The sequence below is a fragment of the Triticum aestivum genome, chromosome 4B, assembly GCF_018294505.1.
Source record: "Triticum aestivum cultivar Chinese Spring chromosome 4B, IWGSC CS RefSeq v2.1, whole genome shotgun sequence".
NCBI lineage: Eukaryota > Viridiplantae > Streptophyta > Magnoliopsida > Poales > Poaceae > Triticum > Triticum aestivum.
In genome coordinates this window covers 640,287,549-640,302,707 of record NC_057804.1, presented here as the reverse complement: position 1 = coordinate 640,302,707, position 15,159 = coordinate 640,287,549, and positions in this window count along the sequence as shown.

Here is a 15,159-nt window from a genome sequence, read left to right as displayed (position 1 = left end):
CACTAGTATATGAAAGTGACAACCTATGAGACTCTCTACATGAAGAACATGGTGCTACTTTAAAGCACAATATATGAGACTCAATAAAGAATAAGGTGCTACTTTGAAGCACAAGTGTGGAAAAAGAGATAGTAGCATTGCCCTTTAATTTTTTTTATTTTTTCTTCTATTTTTGGGCCTTTCTTTTTTTTGGCCTTTCTTATTTTTTTTCTTTGGGCAATGCTCTAATAATGATGATAATCACACTTCTATTGATTACAACATATGAATTACAACTCAAAACTAGAACAAGATATGACTCTATATGAATGCCTCTGGCGGTGTACCGGGATGGTGCAATGAATCAAGAGTGACATGTATGAAAAATAATGCATGGTGGCCTTGCCACAAATACGATGTCAACTACATGATCATGCAATGGCAATATGACAAAAGTAATGTATGTCATGATGATGATGAACGGAACGGTGGAAAGTTGCATGGCAATATATCTCGGAATGGCTATGGAAATGCCATAAATAGGTAGGTATGGTGACTGTTTTGAGGAAGATATAAGGAGGTTTATGTGTGATAGAGCGTATCGTATCACGGGGTTTGGATGCATTGGCGAAGTTTGCACCAACTCTCAGGGTGAGAAAGGGCAATGCACGGTACCGAAGAGGCTAGCAATGGTGGAAAGGTAAAAGTGCGTATAATCCATGGACTCAACATTAGTCAAAAGAACTCATATACTTATTGCAAAAATTTAGAAGTCATCAAAAATCAAGAACTACGCGCATGCTCCTAGGGGGATAGATTGGTAGGAAAAGACCATCGCTCGTCCCCGACCGCCACTCATAAGGATGCACAAGCCAGGTACACTTCATGTTTCAAATTTGTTACACAACTTTAACCATACGTGCATGCTACGGGACTTGCTAACTTCAACACAAGCATTCTTTAAATTCATAATCACCCAACTAGCATGACTTTAATATCACTACCTCCATATCTCAAAAAAATTATCAAGTATCAAGTTGATCATAGCATCCAATTCACTTCCTATGATAGTTTTTATTATACCCAACTTGGATGCTCATCATTCTAGGACCAATTTATAACCATAGCAAATACCATGCTGTTCTAAAAGACTCTCAAAATAATATAAGTGAAGCATGAGAGACTAGCAATTTCTACAAAATAATTCACCACCGTGCTCTAAAAGGTATAAGTGAAGCACTAGAGCAAAAACTATCAAGCTCAAAAAGATATAAGTGAAGCACAAAGAGTATTCTAGCAAATTCTAATAAAATAGGCTTCTCCCAAAAGGTGTGTACAACAAGGATGATTGTGGTAAACTAAAAAGAAAAGACTAATATAATACACGACGCTCCAAGCAAAACACATATCATGTGGCGAATAAAAATATAGCTCCAAGTAAAGTTACCAATGAACGAAGACGAAAGAGGGGATGCCTTCCCGGGGCATCCCCAAGCTTCGGCTTTTGGCTATCCTTGAATATCTTGGGGTGCCCTGGGCATCCCCAAGCTTAGGGCTTTGCCACCCTTTATTTCATAGTCCATAAAAGCTTTACCCAAAACTTGAAAACTTCACAACACAAAACTCAACAAGAAATCTTATAAGCTCCGTTAGTGAAAGAAAACAAAACCACCACATAAGGTACTGTAATGAACTCATTGTTTATTTATTTTGGTGTTAAACCTACTGTATTCCAACTTTTCTATGGTTTATAAACTATCTTACTAGCCATAGATACATCAAAATAAGCAAACAACACACGAAAAACAGAATCTGTCAAAAACAGAACAGTCTGTAGCAATCTGTAACTAACGCAAACTTCTGGAACTCTAAAAATCCTACCAAAATAGGACGTACTGGAAAATTTGTTTATTGATCAGCAGCAAAAATAATCAATGCAAAATCACGTTTCTGTGATTTATTGAATTTTTTCTCGTGAGCGCAAAGTTTCTGTTTTTTCAGCAGAATCAAATCAACTATCATCATAGTTTATCCTATAGGTTCTACTTGGCACAAACACTAATTAAAAGATAAAAACACATCTAAACAGAAAGTAGAAACAAAATTTAACACTAAATAGGAACAAAACAAAGAACATAAAGAAAATTGGGTTGCCTCCCAACTAGCGCTATCGTTTAACGCCCCTAGCTAGGCATAAAAGCGAAGATAGATCTAAGTAGTGCCATCTTTAATTTTCAGTTTCTTAGCGGAGTCATGCTCGAATCGGGGAGGTTCTTTATGTTTCCCTTCATACTCGGAAATTTTCAGATCTAAAGAATCCAACCACTTATTGCAAAGGGTAATCAACATATTCATGCGGTGAAGATTCCCGCTAACACTTTTAAGACGCTCAAGAGATTTTTGTAATATTTTTGTTACTTCGCAAATCTTTCCAAACACTTGGGTTTCTTCTTGGGTAGGATGTGGTCCTCCCTTTTGAGGTAGTGTTCCCACTATTCCCTCTATAATTTCATGCGCAATACTAGGATCAATTTCGATAAAGTTTCCCTTGGCAATGCAGTCCAAGAGTTGTCTATGCGTCATGTTTAGCCAACATAAAAATTGCGAAGAAGAATTCTAAAGTTCACCTCTAGGGTGCACTTGCGATAAGATTCCATCATCCTATACCAAGCATCTCTTAAATTGTCTCCTTGCCTTTGCTTGAAGTGAAGAACTTCAAACTCGGGAGACATAGGAGCGGATAAGGAACTAGCCATAACGACAAGGTAAACGAGCAAACACATGGGTAATGGAAAAAGGCAAGCGAAAAGAGAGGAGGAGATTGGGAAAGAGAGGGTGAGGGAGTCCTGGATTAGGGGGTGTCCGGATGGCCGGACTAAAACCTCTGGCCGGACTCCCGGACTATGAAGATACAAGATTGAAGACTCCGTCCCGTGTCCGGATGGGACTTTCCTTGGCGTGGAAGGCAAGCTTGGCGATACGATATGAAGATCTCCTCCCATTGTAACCGACTCTGTGTAACCCTAGACCTCTCCGATGTCTATATAAACCGGAGACTTTTAGTCCGTAGGACGAACAACAATCATACCATAGGCTAGCTTCTAGGGTTTAGCCACTCCGATCTCGTGGTAGATCTACTCTTGTACTACCCATATCATCAATATTAATCAAGCAGGAGTAGGGTTTTACCTCCATCGAGAGGGCCCGAACCTGGGTAAAAACATCGTGTCCCTTGTCTCCTGTTACCATCCTCCTAGACGCACAGTTCGGGACCCCCTACCCGAGATCCGCCGGTTTTGACACCGACATTGGTGCTTTCATTGAGAGTTCCTCTGTGTCATCGCCCTTAGGCCCGATGGCTTCTTTGCTCATTAATCGCGATGCGGTCCAGGACGGGACTTTTCTCCCCGGACAGATCTTCGTATTCGGCGGCTTCGCACTGCGGGCCAACTCGTTTGGCCATCTGGAGCAGATCGAAAGCTACGCCCCTGGCCATCAGGTCAGGTTTGGAAGCTTAAACTACACGGCCGACATCCGCGGGGACTTGATCTTCGACGGATTCAAGCCACGACCGGGCGTGCCGCACTGTCTCGATGGGCATGATCTAGCTCTGCCGCCGGACAGCGACCAGAGTGCCACTCAGGTGTTCACTCCGACCATTAGCTCGGAGCCGACTGCGCTAGCCAGGGACGGACGGTTGGACGCCACCCCAGGAGCCGCAATCTCTGCGGCGATAGAGCCGAATACCAGCCTAGTCCTTTGCAAGGCCCGTGACTCCAAGGTGCCGGACTCCGTTCCGAACTCTGAATATTCCGCACCTCTTTTGATCAAACCCGATTGGGCTCCGATCATGGAGTTCACCGCTGCGGACGCCTTTCAGCAGTCACCCTTTGGCGATATCCTAAATTCGCTAAAGTCTCTCTCTTTGTCGAAAGAACCCCGGCCGGACTACGGTCGGGGTGGTTGGGATGCGGACAACGAAGTTCAAAACCCACCCACCACCCACTTGATAGCCACTGTCGACAATCTAACCGACATGCTTGATTTTGACTTTGAAGATATCGACGGTATGGACGCCGATAAAGAAGACGATCAGGAACCAGCACCTATAGGGCACTGGAAAGTCACCTCATCATACGATGTATGCATGGTGGACACATACAACAGCAACGACAACGAGGACCAAAAGGATGCGGCCAGGGATCGCTCCCCCGAAAAACAATCAAAGCGGCGGCGTAAGCGCAAGGCCAAGCCCCACCTCGACAAAGACCCAGCCATAGAGCAGGGTGAATCAACGGACGACGAATATGCCGTTGAGCATCCGTCTGAACAGGGCGGACAATCCGAATAACCAATCCCCGGGAAAGATAATAGCCCGGATGACCTCACGCCAGACAAATTGCTGGAACATCAGAACCTCCACCAAAGGCTCGTTGCCACTGCACGTAGCCTGAGAAAGCAGAAGCGGAGGCTCAAGACAGCGGAAGATGCACTCAGGATCAGATGGCGCAAAGTACTCAATACCGCACACAAGTACGGCAGTAGGCGCCACACAAAGAGCTATCCGAAGCGGAAACTACTACCAAGATTTGATGAAGAGGCCATAAAGCCCCCATAGTCAAAAAATAAGGAAGCCACAAGGTCGGATAGACGACCCTACGATCAATCTCACGCATCAAAGGACACCGCACTCAATACGACGCGCGATCCGTCCGAGAATTCGCATCAGAACACTGGCCCAACTAGATCCATGTATAGGCCAAGAAAGCAAGCTCCAATGAGTGATGCAATGCAAAAAATACCCGAACACGGCGGCACGCCTAAATACAGGGGCGCCGCACACCCCCTATGTTTTGCCGATGAGGTGCTGGACCATGAATTCCCAGCCGGATTCAAGCCAGTGAACATAGAAGCATACGACGGAACAACAGACCCTGGAGTCTGGATCGAGGATTACATCCTCCACATACACATGGCCAGAGGAGACGACCTCCACGCCATAAAATACTAACCCCTTAAGCTCAAAGGGCTAGCCCGGCATTGGCTTAAAAGCCTTCCCGAAAACACCATGGGAAGTTGGGAAGTGCTTGAGGATGCTTTCCGGGCAAATTTTCAAGGGACCTATGTCCGACCCCCGGATGCAGATGATCTGAGTCATATAACTCAGCAGCCCGGAGAGTCGGCGCGGAAACTCTGGAAAAGATTCCTTATTAAAAAGAATCAGATAGTCGACTGTCCGGACGCAGAGGCCCTAGCAGCTTTCAAGCATAGCGTCCGAGACGAATGGCTCGCCAGACACCTCGGCCAAGAAAAGCTGCGAACAATGGCCGCATTAACAAGCCTCATGACCCGCTTTTGTGCAGGAGAGGATAGCTGGTTGGTGAGAAGCAGCACCAGCGAACCGAATACGTCCGAACCCAGAGATGGGAACGGGAAGCCGCGCCATAACAAAGAACCGCGCCGAATAAAGGACAACAGCCCGATGAGCACGGCAGTAAACGCCGGATTCAAAAGCTCTCGGCAAAATCAGAAAAAGCCGCCCCCCAAAGACGATAGGGACGAGCTAACGAACCTCAACAAAATTTTGGACAAATTTGTCAAATCCACAGCACTCCGGGGAGACCTGCAAACCATACCCACAGAGATTGTTGGGTATTTAAGCAGTCCGGTAAGCTCAACACTAAACACAAGGGGCTCAACACACCAAGTGAAGATGACGATGCACCCCACAAGCAGAACACCGGAGAACAAAAGAAGTTCCCACAAGAAGTCAAGACAGTAAATCTACTTCAGGTGACAAAATGGAAGAGCAGAACGGCACCCACGAAGACACGCGCCGTACAACCAGCCCTAGAGGAGCAACCCCACTGGTTGTTACAACCAATCACCTCCGATCATCAGGATTACTCCAGAGGAGACCAGAACGCAGGCTGGACTGCCTTGGTCGTAAATCCAATTATTAACAGACTCCAATTTACAAATGCCCTTATGGATGGCGGCAGCGACTTGAACCTGTTATATCAGGACACAGTCCACAAACTCAGGGTAAACCCAGTTATAATCCACCTCGGCAACACTTCCTTTCAAGGAGTAACACCAGGCCCGGATACCCCAAGTATGGGTTCCCTTACGTTAGAAGTCACGTTCGGATCACCCGACAACTTCCGAAGCGAAAAGCTAACATTCCACATCGCCCCATTCATAAGTCGCTATCAAGCGCTACTGGGACGTGAAGCTTTCGCCCGCTTTAACGCAATACCGCATTACGCATCCCTTACACTCAAAATGCCCAGCCCAAAGGGCATCATTTCATTACAGGGGAACATAAATTGACCCCCAAAGTACGGGCAAGGGTGCGGCTGCCTAGACAGCCGCCCACAAATCCAGCCCTACTATCCCGGACACGGCTAGACGAGTCCGGCGTCAACATGCTTAATAGCCGCATACCCCCGTGCAAGGGGCTCTGTGTGCTCACGCCCGGAGACAATACGGCCCACCTCCTGCTCCAACTATATTTTATTTATTTCAATATAGATTTCTTGCACGCTTATTTTTTACTAAGTTCCTCTCTTTCGCAGACGAACATCATGCTACGCCCGTCCAGGATACGACACAACGGAGACACAGGCGCAGACGTGCAGCAGGGACCCGTTTCAAGGATTCTTTTCAGATTAAGACCCTGCGTAAACCTTTTTTTACTGTCTCTTGTTGATAACATCCCCTGGTTTTCTCTATAGCCGAGGAGGAGGCTGGCGTCTTGGCATGTGGCCATGCTAGAATTTTTGCACATACCTGGACACTAGGGGCTTTTTTACCAAGGGCTCTATTTCGGCCCGTCTTCATAAAGACCGAATACCTTAGGGAGTGTTCGGCGTCGCGAGTTTGGCCCTATATGCATCAGCTCCGAATCATGTCTTTGGTCAAATGTTGGGTTTGCCCGGCTCCTGTGTTTTGCTGCCTTACGTTCCGTTATATCGGCTAACGCGGCACCAGGAGAACTACTGCGATTGTGCCCCGGTTCGGTCGGGTGAGCACCTCAGTAGAGAAAGCCAAAAACTGACTGTCATGATATAGCGAGAGACTGGTCAACCACTCGATGTATTTCGGAATCTTTAGGATTCCCCGCATTAACGAAGGGCTGCTTCCCGGTCAGGCACACTCGCGCCCCGAATTCGGGCGAGCGCGGTGCCCCTAGGGGCTATTCAGTAGCCCCACTGTCAAACTCCTATGGCTAAGTGAAAGTGATAAAAGCATTATAGTCCGGTTGCCTAGTTTGCTGCGCCACCACCTCCTTTGTAGGACCAAGACGTTGGATTAAGTGTGAAAAGGCGCCTTTTTGCGAACACCCCCGCATTCTATGCGTGGGGGCTGAAGCCAACGACTGCCATCTTTCAGGTTATATACAAATATATACATTAAACGGCCGCACAGGAGGCATCATGATTCTTGCAAGCACAAGTATAAAAAAGCTTTTTTCATAAAAACACAATTCGTTTTACAAATAGTATAAGCTATTCGAACACAACATCCTTTGAGCACTGCGACTCTATTATACGAGCGCCAGGAAGAACTTCCTCAAAATAGTGCTTGGCAGGTACTCGGCTTTCGTCCAAATCCTGGGACGCAACAATACTGGCCTTCATATCTGCCCAGTATGTTTTGACACGGGCAAGAGCCATCTGTGCGCCCTCTATGCACGCCGACCTCTTCATTGCATCAGCATGCGGCACCGAACCAAGGAACTGCTGCACCAAGCCAAAATAACTCTTTGGCTCCGGCTTCTCCGGCCACAGACGACTCGCAACATACTTCATGGTGAGTCCGGATAATCTGTTCAGCTCCGCCCAGGCGGCTAAACGGTCGGATACTGACAGTGGGCGTTCTAGATTGTGGTACTACGACCAAAACAGCTCTTCCAATTCATGGTCACCTCGGCTGCGGAAGTGTTCGGTCGCGTCCGCCGCACTTGCGGCCAAATCCAGATAAGCGTTTTCCGCACTCCACTGCCAGTCTAATGGAACATACTTGGGGTCTCCGAACTTCATCCGCAGCATATAAGGCTTTCCAGCCGTGATATCTCCGGCCTGACGCAGCTCCTCCTTCATTGCTCTCATGGCAGAGCGAGTATCCTTGGCTTCGGCAGTGATCTTTTCAAGGTCCTTCTGAGCCACCCTATCTTCTTGTTCAAGAAATTTATAGCGGTCGGTAGCATCCTTCAATTTTATGGCCATCTTGGCTATTTCCTTCTTGCTCTGGCAGTGAGCAACCTGTTCGGCTCTTAGCTCTTCAGCCGCTTTAACGGCAGCCGCATCACTCTTCCTTGCTTGCTCCTTGGCTCGGGCAAGTTCCGCCCGAAGGTTCTCCACGACAGCAGCACCATCTACATAATATATATATAAGGCCCGAGCATCAAGCTCCTATTACTGGGTGTCTTTTGAACATACCTTGAGCCTCGTCTAGCCGCTTATTTACAAGCGCGATGTCGGCATCTGCTACGTCAAGTTGCCGCTTTAGTTCGGCAGATTCATCAGTCCGGCTAGCCACCGAACGCCTTGCCACCTTCATGGAATAGGCGACATATTATACCTGGGGTTATGATCCTCTGTGCGCCGTCACTCGTGACGACACACAGAGTCTCAGGGGCTACTATTCATACAGGGCACATTTAATATGCGGCTCTACCAAAAGGTACACGTTTTTACATACCTCAAAGCCTGTTAGTAAACTCCTGGCAGCCTCGTACAATCCGCTTTCCGCGGATGAAATCCTTCCAATCACCGTATCCATCAACATACGGTGTTCTTCTAAGATGGACGCCCTACTAAGCAGATCCTTCAGCCCCTCCGCCGGCACGCAAGAGGGTGTCGGACTAGTCTGACGACCTTTTCCAGAGTCCGGACTTGAAAAAACCCTCCGGGATGATACCTCAGGGTCGCCAGCCTCGTGAGACGGTGGAACAAGGGGAGGCGTTTCGCTCTCTATCATCTCTAGACGAAGATCCCCTGAAGATGAGCTCTGCTGAGAAGGATTGAGATCCGAACTGCAAGATAATGTTTCGGTTATTTTCCTCAGGAATAAAACATGAATGTGATTCATTATGGAACCCCTCCCTTCACTTACGCCTCGGGGGAGAGCGGGTCCCCTTTAGGGGGCGATTCGGCTGGGGCGTTCTCTGGTGCCGAACCCTCTGACGAAGATTTCTTTCCCCGTTTTGAGGTTATCACCTCCAGGTCTTCAGAGGCAATCCTTTTCTTTCCCTGGTCGGGAGAATTTTCGATTCTTCCCTTCCTAACGGCCTCCTTCATGGAGGCGGTAGCTCCTTGGTTCCCCCCTTCGCCTTCCGCCAGCGGCGCGGCCTCCAGCATCCTGGTTAGCATGGGATTCGGCATGGTCTCGGGCAGGGGGGCTGGACACCTGATAAGCTTTGCCTTCGCCATCCACTCCTGTTCAGAGGACAACTCTGCTAAAGGGTAGATTTGATAAAAATATGGATGGTGTATTCAAATACGGGGCTACTTACTTTAGCATCCGGGCGGTTGCAGCTCAGACCTGCGTCCTCGGACAAATCCGGACACCTTGCTTGTGATCCGAAGAACAATTTGTACATCTCCATGGGTGTCATTCCCATGAAATGTTGTAGGACTCGTGGTCCCTCCGGATTAAACTCCCATAGGCGGAGAGGTCGAAGTTTGTAGGGCAGTGTGCGGCGAATCACCATGACTTGCGCCACTACGGTCAAATTGATATCTCTTTCTAGAAGATCTCGAATACGGCCCTACAACAAGGGCACGTCTTTTGGCGGCCCCCAGATAAGTCCTTCATTAACCCATGATGCCAGCCGTGGTGGGGGACCCGAGCGAAAAGTAGGTGGTGCCACCCATGTGGTGCCCCTAGGGGCTGTGATGTAAAACCAGTCCCGTTGCCATAAGCCGAGCTCCTCTTGAAAAGAGCCTTCGGGCCATGGAGCGTCATCCATCTTGCTTATTATAGCCCCTCCGCACTCAGCGTGCTGCCCCTCGATCATTTTCGGTTCTACTTTGAATGTTTTTAGCCACAATCCAAAGTGGGGGGTGATATGGAGGAAGGCCTCGCACACGACAATGAATGATGAGATCTGGAGGATGGACTCCGGAGCCAGGTCGTGGAACTCCAGCCCGTAGTAAAACATAAGCCCCCTCACAAAGGGATCGATCGGGAAGCCTAGCCCCCGAAGGAAGTGAGATGCGAACACCATGCTTTCACCGGGCTGGGGAGCGGGAACAGCTTGCCCTTGAGTAGGCAGTCTATAGGAGATTTCGCCGGTTAGATACCTGGCATCTCTTAGCTTTCGCACATCTTCTTCCATAATGGAGGAAGGCATCCACCGGCCTTGAGGGTCGGAGCCGGACATCTTCGAAGGTCCGAAGCGCCTAAAACTAGAGCTTTGGGTGTTGGAACTCGAAGCGAGGGGCGGATTCGATTGGTTTGAGAACAAGGGAGCCGGGCCTTGGTTCCTTTATAAAGGAGGTGAATACCAAGAGCCCCCCCGTAACCGTTTGAGACTCGCTTTCAATTAGGGAGTCATACCTAAGTCACGGTTGGGTTACCCACACCCGTATTAATGAGAATCCCGGAATAAGGGGGCACGATCTCTGCTTTGACAAGACGTGCCAAGGAAACTGCCTCGCTAAACGCGCTAAGGTGGAACAATAAAGTGAATAAAATCATGGCCGTGGCATGATGTCACACCACGGAATACGTCAGCAAATCTGATTAACGAAAAATATTATTCTCTCTACGGTGGAATGTGGAACTTATTTTGCAGAGCCGGACACTACCCTGGTGATCAACATCTTCTATGAAATATTCGGAGGAGGAACCCGCCTTGCAATGCCGAAGACAACTTGCATGCCGGACTCGTCGTCATTGAAGCCTGGTTCAGGGGCTACTGAGGGAGTCCTGGATTAGGGGGTGTCCAGATGGCCGGACTAAGACCTTTGGCCGGACTCCCGAACTATGAAGATACAAGATTGAAGACTATGTCCCGTGTCCGGATGGGACTTTCCTTGGCGTGGAAGGCAAGCTTGGCGATACGATATGAAGATCTCCTCCCATTGTAACCGACTCTGTGTAACCCTAGCCCTCTCCGCTGTCTATATAAACCGGAGAGTTTTAGTCCGTAGGACGAACAACAATCATACCATAGGTTAGCTTCTAGGGTTTAGCCACTCCGATCTCGTGGTAGATCTACTCTTGTACTACCCATATCATCAATATTAATCAAGCAGGAGTGGGGTTTTACCTCCATCGAGAGGGCCCGAACCTGGGTAAAAACATCGTGTCCCTTGTCTCCTATTACCATCCGCCTAGACGCACAGTTCGGGACCCCCTACCCGAGATCCGCCGGTTTTGACACCGACAGAGGGCAAATAAAACGGCAAGGGTGAAGTGGGGGAGAGGAAAACGAGAGGCAAATGGCAAATAATGTAAATGCGAGGGAGATGAGTTTGTGATGGGTACTTGGTATGTCTTGACTTGAGCGAAGACCTCCCCGACAACGGCGCTAGAAATCGAACATTGGCGGGAGGTCGAATCTTGACTTGACTTGGTGGAAGCCTCCCCGGCAACGGCGCCATAAATCCTTCTTGCTACATATTGAGCTTGCGTTGGCTTTCCTTGAAGAGGAAAGGGTGATGCAGCAGAGTAGCATAAGTATTTCCCTCAGTTTTTGAGAACCAAGGTATCAATCCAGTAGGAGGCTCCTCAACAAGTCCCACGAACCTACACAAACAAACAAAGAACTCACAACCAACACAATAAAGGGGTTGTCAATCGCTTCACGACCACTTGTGAAAGTGAGATCTGATAGAGATAGTATGATAAGATAAATATATTTTTGGTATTTTATAATATAGATGCACAAAATAAAGATGCAAATAAAAGTAGATTGGAAGCAAATATGATAAGAGATAGACCCTGGGGCCATAGGTTTCACTAGAGGCTTCTCTCGAGAGCATAAGTATTACGGTGGGTGAACAAATTACTGTCGAGCAATTGATAGAAAAGAGAATAATTATGAGATTATCTAGGCATGAGCATGTATATAGGCATCACGTCCGCAACAAGTAGACCGACTCCTGCCTGCATCTACTACTATTACTCCACACATCGACCGCTATCCAGCATGCATCTAGAGTATTAAGTTCATAAGAACATAGTAACGCATTAAGCAAGATGACATGATGTAGAGGGATAAACTCAAGCAATATGATATAAACCCCATCTTTTTATCCTCGATGGCAACAATACAATACGTGTCTTGCAACCCTTTCTGTCACTGGGTAAGAACACCGCAAGATTGAACCCAAAGCTAAGCACTTCTCCCATGGCAAGAAAGATCAATCTAGTAGGCCAAACCAAACCGATAATTCGAAGAGACTTGCAAAGATAACTCAATCATACATAAAAGAATTCAGAGAAGATTCAAATATTATTCATAGATAAACTTGATCATAAACCCACAATTCACCGGATCTCGACAAACACACCGCAAAAAGAGATTACATCAAATAGATCTCCACAAGAGAGGGGGAGAACATTGTATGGAGATCCAAAAAGAGAGAAGAAGCCATCTAGCTAGTAACTATGGACCCGAAGGTCTGTGGTAAACTAGTCACAACTCATCGGGGGGCTATGGTGTTGATGTAGAAGCCCTCCGTGGTGGATTCCCCCTCCGGCAGAACGCCAGCGACGGCTCCAAGATGGGATCTCGCGGATACAGAAGGTTACGGTGGTGGAAATTGTGTTTCGGTTGCTCCCTGGATGTTTTCGGGGTACGTAGGCTTATAGAGGAGGAAGAAGTACGTCGGTGGACGCCCGAGGGGCCCACGAGATAGGGGGGCGCGCCCTATAGGGGGGGGGCGCCCTCCTATCTCGTGGAGGCCTCAGCTGCTTCTTGACTTGCGCTTCAAGTCCTCTGGATCATGTTCGTTCCAAAAATCACGCTCCCGAAGGTTTCATTCCGTTTGGACTCCGTTTGATATTCCTTTTCTTCGACATACTGAAATAGGCAAAAAAACAGCAATACGGGTTGGGCCTCCGGTTAGTAGGTTAGTCCCAAAAATGATATGAATGTGTAAAATAAAGCCCATAAACATCCAAAAGGGGTAATATAATAGCATGAAACAATCAAAAAATATAGATACATTGGAGACGTATCAAATATCAACTTCAACTCTTGGAACATCTCATATCCTTCGTGGTGTTCAAAACGCTTTTGAAGTCCCGGTTCCATGCCGTAAAGCATGGCACACTGAACTATCGAGTAGTCATCAGATCGAGCTTGCTAGATGTTCACAACGTGTGCATCAGCTCTTGCAGCAGATCTGTCACCTAGCGGTGCATCAAGGACATAATTATTTTGTGCAGCAAATGAGCATAATCCTCAAGTTACAGACCCAGTCCGTGTAGTTGCTATCATCATCTTTCAACTTAGCTTTGTCTAGGAACACATTAAAATTCAAGGGAGCGGTAGCACGGGCCATTGATCTACAACATAGATTTGCGAAAACTATTAAGACTAAGTTCATGATAAATTTTAGTTCAAATAATCAAATTACTAATGAACTCCCACTTAAAACAACATCCCACAAGTTGTCTAAGTGATACATGATCCAAATCAACTAACCCATGTCCGATCATCACGTGAGATGGGGTAGTCTTCAATGGTGAACATCTCCATGTTGATCATATCTACTATATGACTCACATTCTACCTTTCGGTCTCCAGTGTTCCGAGACCATGTCTGTACATGCCAGGCTTGTCAAGTTTAACCCAAGTATTCTACATGTGCAAAACTGGCTTACACCTGTTGTATGTGAACATAGAGTCTATCAACGGTGCATACTCGGGGAGAACTCTCTTATCTTGAAATTAAGTGAAGGGATCAGCTTATAATGTTATCGTCATTCTAAGCAAAATAAGATGTACAAAGGATAAACATCACATGCAATCAAAATATGTGACATGATATGGCCATCATCATCTTGTGCTTTTGGTCTCCAACTCCAAGCAATGACATGATCTCCATCATACCGGCGCAACACCTTGATCTCCATCATTGCGTCGGGGTCGTCTCACCAACTATTGCTTCTACAACTAGTGCTAACACATAGCGATAAAGTAAAGCAATTACATGGTGCTTAGTGATTGACACACATGTCATACAATAATTAAAGACAACCCTAAGGCTCCTGCCGGTTGTCGTACTCATCGACATGCAAGTTGTGAACTTATTACAAAACATGATCATCTCATACATCAACATATATCATACCATGTATTGACCATATCACATCACAACATACCCTGCAAAAGTAGGTTAGACGTCCTCTACTTTGTTGTTGCAAGTTTTACGTGGCTGCTATGAGCAACTAGCAAGAACCGTTCTTACCTACACAAAACCACAATGGTGATTATCAAGTTGCTATTTAACCATCCGCAAGGACCGCCGTAGTTAAATAAGATTCAACTAAAGTGGGAGAAACTGACACCCGCCAGCCACTTTTATGCAAAAAAAGTTGCATGTTAGTCGGTGGATCCGGTCTCATGTGCGTGGACATGTTAGTCGGTGGATCCGCTTCATCCCACAATACTGCCGAATCAAAATAAGACATTGGTGGGAAGCAATATGAACATCACCGCCCAAAACTCCTTTGTGTTCCACTCGTGCATATCATCTATGCATAGACCTGGCTCATGATGCCACTGCTGGGGAACGTTGCATGGAAAACAAAAATAATTTTACCCACACGCAAGATCTATCCAGGGATATGTATTGCTACGAGAGGAGAGAGAGAGTGTCTACGTACCCTCGTAGACCGTTAAGCGGAAGCGTTTATCAATGGGGTTGATGTAGCTGTACACCTTCATGATCCATTCCAATCAAGCACCGAACGCACGACACCTCCGCGTTCAGCACACGTTCAGCTTGATGATGTCCTTGCCTTCTTGATCCAGCAAGAGGGGCGAAGTAGTAGATGAGTGATTTCTTGTATCTGCAATTCTGCATTGGTATTTCCCCCAAGAAGAGACGATGATGCAACACAACAACGGTAAGTATTTCCCTCAGTTATGAAACCAAGGTTATCAATCTAGTAGGAGGACCAATCAACACTATGTAAACAACACCTACACACAAA